Source organism: Podarcis bocagei (assembly GCF_964188305.1).
Source record: "Podarcis bocagei genome assembly, chromosome: 12".
Classification (NCBI taxonomy): Eukaryota; Metazoa; Chordata; class Lepidosauria; order Squamata; family Lacertidae; genus Podarcis; species Podarcis bocagei.
In genome coordinates this window covers 60,101,605-60,107,604 of record NC_138137.1, presented here as the reverse complement: position 1 = coordinate 60,107,604, position 6,000 = coordinate 60,101,605, and positions in this window count along the sequence as shown.

The following is a 6,000-nucleotide window of genomic DNA, read 5'->3' as shown; positions in this document are numbered from 1 at the left end:
CCTCTGTTTCTCCTCCTGCTTTTACGCCCCCAGCCCCCCATCTCTGAGGGCTGAGAGACCCCCGGGGTTCTGAGCCCAAGGAAGGTCAGCAGAGACAGCGATGTCTTCAGGGTATATGGTTTTATTTACACATATATACAACCTGAGCATAGGACGCAGGTGGTTTTGCTTCTCTGTTAGTCGCCAGATTACACCTCCCATCATCATTTAGCAGCGAGGTTAGACTTTGCAGAGGGTTAGACTAGATGCCCCTTGGGGGTCCCAACTGCCATTCTATGATTCCGCCCCTATGCTTGCTGAGGCTGATGGGAGTTGTAGTTCAGCGGTGACTGGAGGGCCCAAGTCTACCCGCTCTTGCTTTGGGGAGCGGGGAAAGTGCAGCACATTTTAAAAAACATCTGAAGGCAGCCCTGTTTAGGGAAGTTTTTAATGTTTGATGATTTATCGCTTCCTCCTCCTCCTCCTCCTTCTTCTTCTTCTGTTGGGAGCTGCCCAGAGTGGCTGGGGAAACCCAGCCAGATGGGCGGGGTATAAGTAAATAATAATAATAATAATAATAATAATAATATACACCTTCCCAGAGGTCTTCCATCTCATCTATAATCCCTTGTCATTTGGGCCCCTCCAAACTGCATAGACCAAAAAAACCACCTTGATTTTCCTCTGAAGTCTCCCTGATTGTGGGCGACTGTGCGGAGACATAGCTTGGGCTGGCATGCAAGGACGGTGGTCTGGATTCTCCCCCCGATTGGCATGTCCAAAGGCCAACCCCGCAGGCATGGTATTGGGGCTCCCGTCTTCTGTGATCGTGGCTGCCACTTCCTGGACCAGCTCCGCAAGGGTGGGGCATCTGCTGCCCGCTGACGCCAGAGAGCGGCTGGGGAGGCCACAGGCAGGACGGATATTTAGGATCCACGTTAATAAGACTAGATCGGGGTTTCACAAATGTGGGTCTCCGGCTGTTTTGGGACTACAGTTCCCATCGTCCCTGACCCACTGGTCCTGCTAGCTAGGGATGGTGGGAGTTGTAGTCCCAAAACAGCCAGGGACCCAAGTTTGGGAAACTGGACTAGATTCAGGATTGGTGGGGAGCTGCGCCAGAACCTTTGCTTTCTAGGGCCACATGTGCACCATGCAATCTAGATTGATTGATTATTGCATTTATAGGCCACTGGTTTTCTCCAAGGAACTCAACATGGTCCACACGGTTCTCCATGTCCTCATTTAACAACCCTGCAAGGGAGGCCAGAGGTTGAGAGGCAGTGGCTGGCCCCTAAAGTCACACCCAGCGAGCTTTCTGGCCAAGTGGGGATTCGTAGAATCATAGAATCATAGAGTTGGAAGAGACCACAAGGGCCATCGAGTCCAACCCCCTGCCAAGCAGGAAACACCATCAGAGCACTCCTGACATATGGTTGTCAAGCCTCTGCTTAAAGACCTCCAAAGTAGGAGACTCCACCACACTCCTTGGCAGCAAATTCCACTGTCAAACAGCTCTTACTGTCAGGAAGTTCTTCCTAATGTTTAGGTGGAATCTTCTTTCTTGTAGTTTGGATCCATTGCTCTGTGTCCGCTTCTCTGGAGCAGGTACCCGGGTCTCTCCCAGGTCACAGCCTGGCACTCTAGCCACTACACCACCCTGCCTCTTAAATAGACACTTATTTACTGAACACAATGAAAAACCTGTCTCATGAAAAACCTGAAAGCAGTTAGTGGGCAGGTAGCCAGGGAGGGAGGGAAGAGAGAAACATAAAAATTATCTGCAAAACATTTTTAAAGTAAGTGACTGAGATGATTGCAATCAACTGGAAGACCAGGCATAGGCAAACTTGGTCCTCCAGCTGTTTTGGGACTACAGTTACCATCATCCCTGGCCACTGGTCCTGTTAGCTAGGGATGATGGGAGTTGTAGTCCCAAAACAGCTGGAGGGCCAAGTTTGCCTATGCCTGTGTAGGACAAAGAGGGGGTTTTAAAAAAAAAAATGTCAGGAGGTAGTAAACCCTGCTTGTGGGCACATGCACTAAACCCTGTCTGTGGTGCCTACCCCTTTCCCCAAATGATAACGCAAGAGACCAGAGCATGGGTTCAAATTGGCCACAACTTGATTGAGCTTAGACATGGGAAACTTGGCACAGGCCTTGGCAGGCAACCCTCTCAGCCTGCCTGGCTGAGGATATGCAGGCAGATGTGGTCCAGTGAGAGGGGACTGCAAAGCGCAAACTTACAAAACATGTCCTTCCTCCGACCTCGTCCCGGGAGTTTGACCTACATGCCGCCGCTCTAGGGCCAGGGACTCCCAGTTTTTGCCCTTTAAGGGGCCCTGCAAGCACCACCACATGGGGAGGGAGCATGAATGCATCCCCCCGACTTGATGATAGACTAAAGGCTACCTTGCCAAGGCCTAAAAACCGCCAAAGTTGTGACAAAATGCTACGGGGAAGGCGAAACCTGCCAATGCAGGAAAAATTCCTTCCCTGTTCTGAATACAGCAACCATCTTAGGACCGCAGCGGAGACCGCTGACCTGAAATGCAAAATATTAGCCTGTAAGGAAAGAATCATTAACTTGAAGACTGCTGACCTAGGATGAAATTATGGAGGCAAGAAATTATTAATTGGAGGGAAGGTGGGTGGGTGATCCTGGAAGGAACAACAGCAAAAGAGGCTTGAGCAATGAAGTGAGCCTCTTTTCTTTTGGCCTTAGGCCCACCCCCGGCCGGCCGTCCATTGACCTCCCTGGCCGAGGGCGTGTCAAAGGCCGGCTCAAGCAGGTAGGTGGCACCTGCCCAGGTGAGCCCTGCTAGGTCTGCAAGCCCCGCCCACCTGTGGGGAAGGGAGGGTGGATAATAACTTCTGCAGGACAAACACAGTCTTTCAAAACCTGCATTGCATATGCTAATGGATGGCATCCTTTGCATATTTTAATAAGTCCTCGTTTGCAGCAAGGACTTAATAAATCAATGTCGTTTATAAATCTGTGTGAAGAGCCCTGGGCGTTTGCTCTGGCCTGGAAGGCCAGTTGCAAATTCTGAGTGTAAATCGGTTGGCAAGCAAGTCGGCTCCGCCTGAGAGTTGCTGCTGCAGTCCCTGGATCCCGGCGGATGAGGGATCCAGGCCCCATGAAATGGAGGAAGGTGAGCAGAAAGAGGAGGAGGAGGAGGAATCACCTGGTGGGGTATCAGATCCTTTGCCCTGTGGGATTCCCAGCATAGGAGAGAGTCCTGGAGGTGGACAAATAACCCTCCAGCAGGTAACCAGGCCAGAATGATTGTTCTGCTGGGCCCTCCACCCTCAGAGGCAGCAAACACTTCTGGGTACCAGTTTTGGAAGCCACAGGTGGGGGGAGATGCTCTGGTGTTCGGGTCTTATTTACAGGTTTCCCCTAATGGGCACCTGGTCAGTCACTGTGAAAAGAGGATGCTGGACTCAATGGGCCATTGATCCAAGAAGTTCTTCATAGAATCGTAGAGTTGGAAGGGACCCCCCCGGGTCATCTAGTCCAACCCTCTTCAAGGCAGGAATATGCAGCTGCCCCATATGGGGATCAAACCTGCAACCTTGGCCTTCTCAGCACAGCACTCCAACCAATGGAGCTATCAGGCTCACGTCTCACATTCTTATGGGCTGAAGGGTAAGGCCAACGCTGCTTCTCTGGGTGGGAGTGGGCCTCACTGCAGGGGCAATGGGGGCCAGTGAAGACCCCGCTGGCTCCTTCCTGACCTATAATGGCTTTAGGAGAAGGGCTGTGGCTCAGGGAAGGAGCATCGGCAGTTCCCGGCTCCCCCCCCCCCTTTCTATTTATTTAATTAATTTTATTGTTACAGCAAGAAAAGAAGAAAGAAAAAACACAAATACCAAATTACACACAGGAATAACCATAGACACATACCGGTAATTTTCTTAACAAACGATAAAACATAAATTGGTCTTAACACTAAAGACCCCACCTCCTGTCTATTCCATATTTTGATTTCATATTACTTATTGCCAATACACACTTCTATCATAATTAAACTTTTTCTTGATATGTCTTAATTCTTATATCTACCTTGCAACTATTACTGAAGTTCCTCGAACGCTGCAACAGAGTTTAAACTACTATATTATGTTTCAAATATTCTTCGAAAACCTTCGACCCCCAGTGGCACCTCCCTTGAAGTCCAGTCATGGTCGGAGCTACAAAAGGAGGCTAGCTGGCTACCCAGGAAGCAGGGCCAAGCTGTTGATCTTTATTGGTTTCCTGCAACAGAAGAAGCTCTTTTATTTTTAAGCTTTTTAAATATGAAGCCGCTGGGAGAGATCATCAGGGGGTTTGGGCTGGGTGTCCATCAATATGCAGATGATACCCAGCTCTACTTCTCTTTCAACTCAGAACCAGTGAAGGCGGTGAAGGTCCTGTGTGAGTGTCTGGAGGCGGTTAGAGGATGGGTACTGGCTAATGGATTGAGACTGAATCCTGACAAGTCAGAAGTACTGTTTTTGGGGGACAGGGGGCAGGCAGGTAGGGGGGACTCTCTGGTCCTGAATGGGGTAATTGTGCCCCTGAAGGACCAGGTGCGCAGCCTGGGAGTCATTTTGGACTCACAGCTGTCCATGGAGGCGCAGGTCAGTTCTGTGTCCAGGGCGGCTGCCTGCCAGCTCCATCTGGTACGCAGGCTGAGACCCTCCCTGTCCGCAGACTGTCTCTCCAGAGTGGTGCATGCTCTGGTTATCTCCCACTTGGACTACTGCAATCCACTCTACGTGGGGCTACCTTTGAAGGTGACCCAGAAACTACATCTAATCCAGAATGTGGTTGCCAAGACCACATAACAACGGTCCTGAAAGACCTACATTGGCTCCCAGTATGTTTCCGAGCACAATTCAAAGTGTTGGTGCTGACCTTGAAAGCCCTAAACGGCCTCGGCCCAGTAGACCTGAAGGAGCGTCTCCACCCCCATCCTTCAGCCCCACAGACACTGAGGTCCAGCTCCGAGGGCCTTCTGGCTTTTCCCCCACTGCGAGAACCCAGGTTACAGGGAACCAGGAAGAGGGCCTTCTCAGTGGTGGCACCCACCCTGTGGAACGCCATCCCATCAGATGTCAAGGAAATAAACCAAGCATCTGACTTTTGGAAGACATCTGAAGGCAGCCCTGTTTAGGGAAGCTTTTAATGTTTGATTCTATTTTTAATATTCTGCTGGGAACCGTTCAGATGGGCGGGGTATAAGTAATAATTTATTATTATTATTTATGCCTTGCAGTGGGTTGGTCTAGATAACCCTAGGGGGTCCCTTCCAGCTCTGCGATTCTATGATCCTCTCCAGAATCTTCCATTCAGCTCCATTGGATGTGCATGAGCTCTAGTGCAACGAGAAAGGGAGATAAACCTTTTCCCGTTTTTCGCCCAATTTTTTTAAACTCCCGAAATGTCCCAGCCTTTCTTCACTGGGGAGCTGCTCCTTATTCCTTCGGCTTGCCCTTTCCTGCACATTTTTAATCTCCGCCGTTTATTTTCGCCCGCCAGTGTGTTTCCAGCCCAGATCTCCTGTTGCCACAAGGCCAGGCAGGCTCAGGCAGTGCCTTCCTTGCCTTCCTCTTTCCCACGGCTTGGGGGGGGGCGTTGGGGAGCTGTATCCCAAAACTGCTGAAGGGCAGCAGGTTGGCCAACGCTGCCTCCGTGAGAATCCCAGTTAGTAGGGAATTAAGAAAACCTTGTGAAATATCGGCAGCCGGTCTCTTGGGAACAACTCATGTCAACGCAGCGTTGGCTGCCAACCTGAGCAGGGCGGAAAAGGGCTTGGACCAATGCATGAAGCCCAATGAGGCAGGTGCACAGTTAAACTGCGGAACTCCCTCCCACAGGATTAGGCAAATTCATGGAGGAGGAGAGGGCTGCCGATGGCTACTCGCTACGATGGCTCTGCCCTGCTTCCACGGTCAGAGGCAGCAATGTTTTTGAATCGCAGTTGCTGGAAACCACGGGAAGGGGAGGGTGCTGCTCTTGTGCGCGAATCCTGC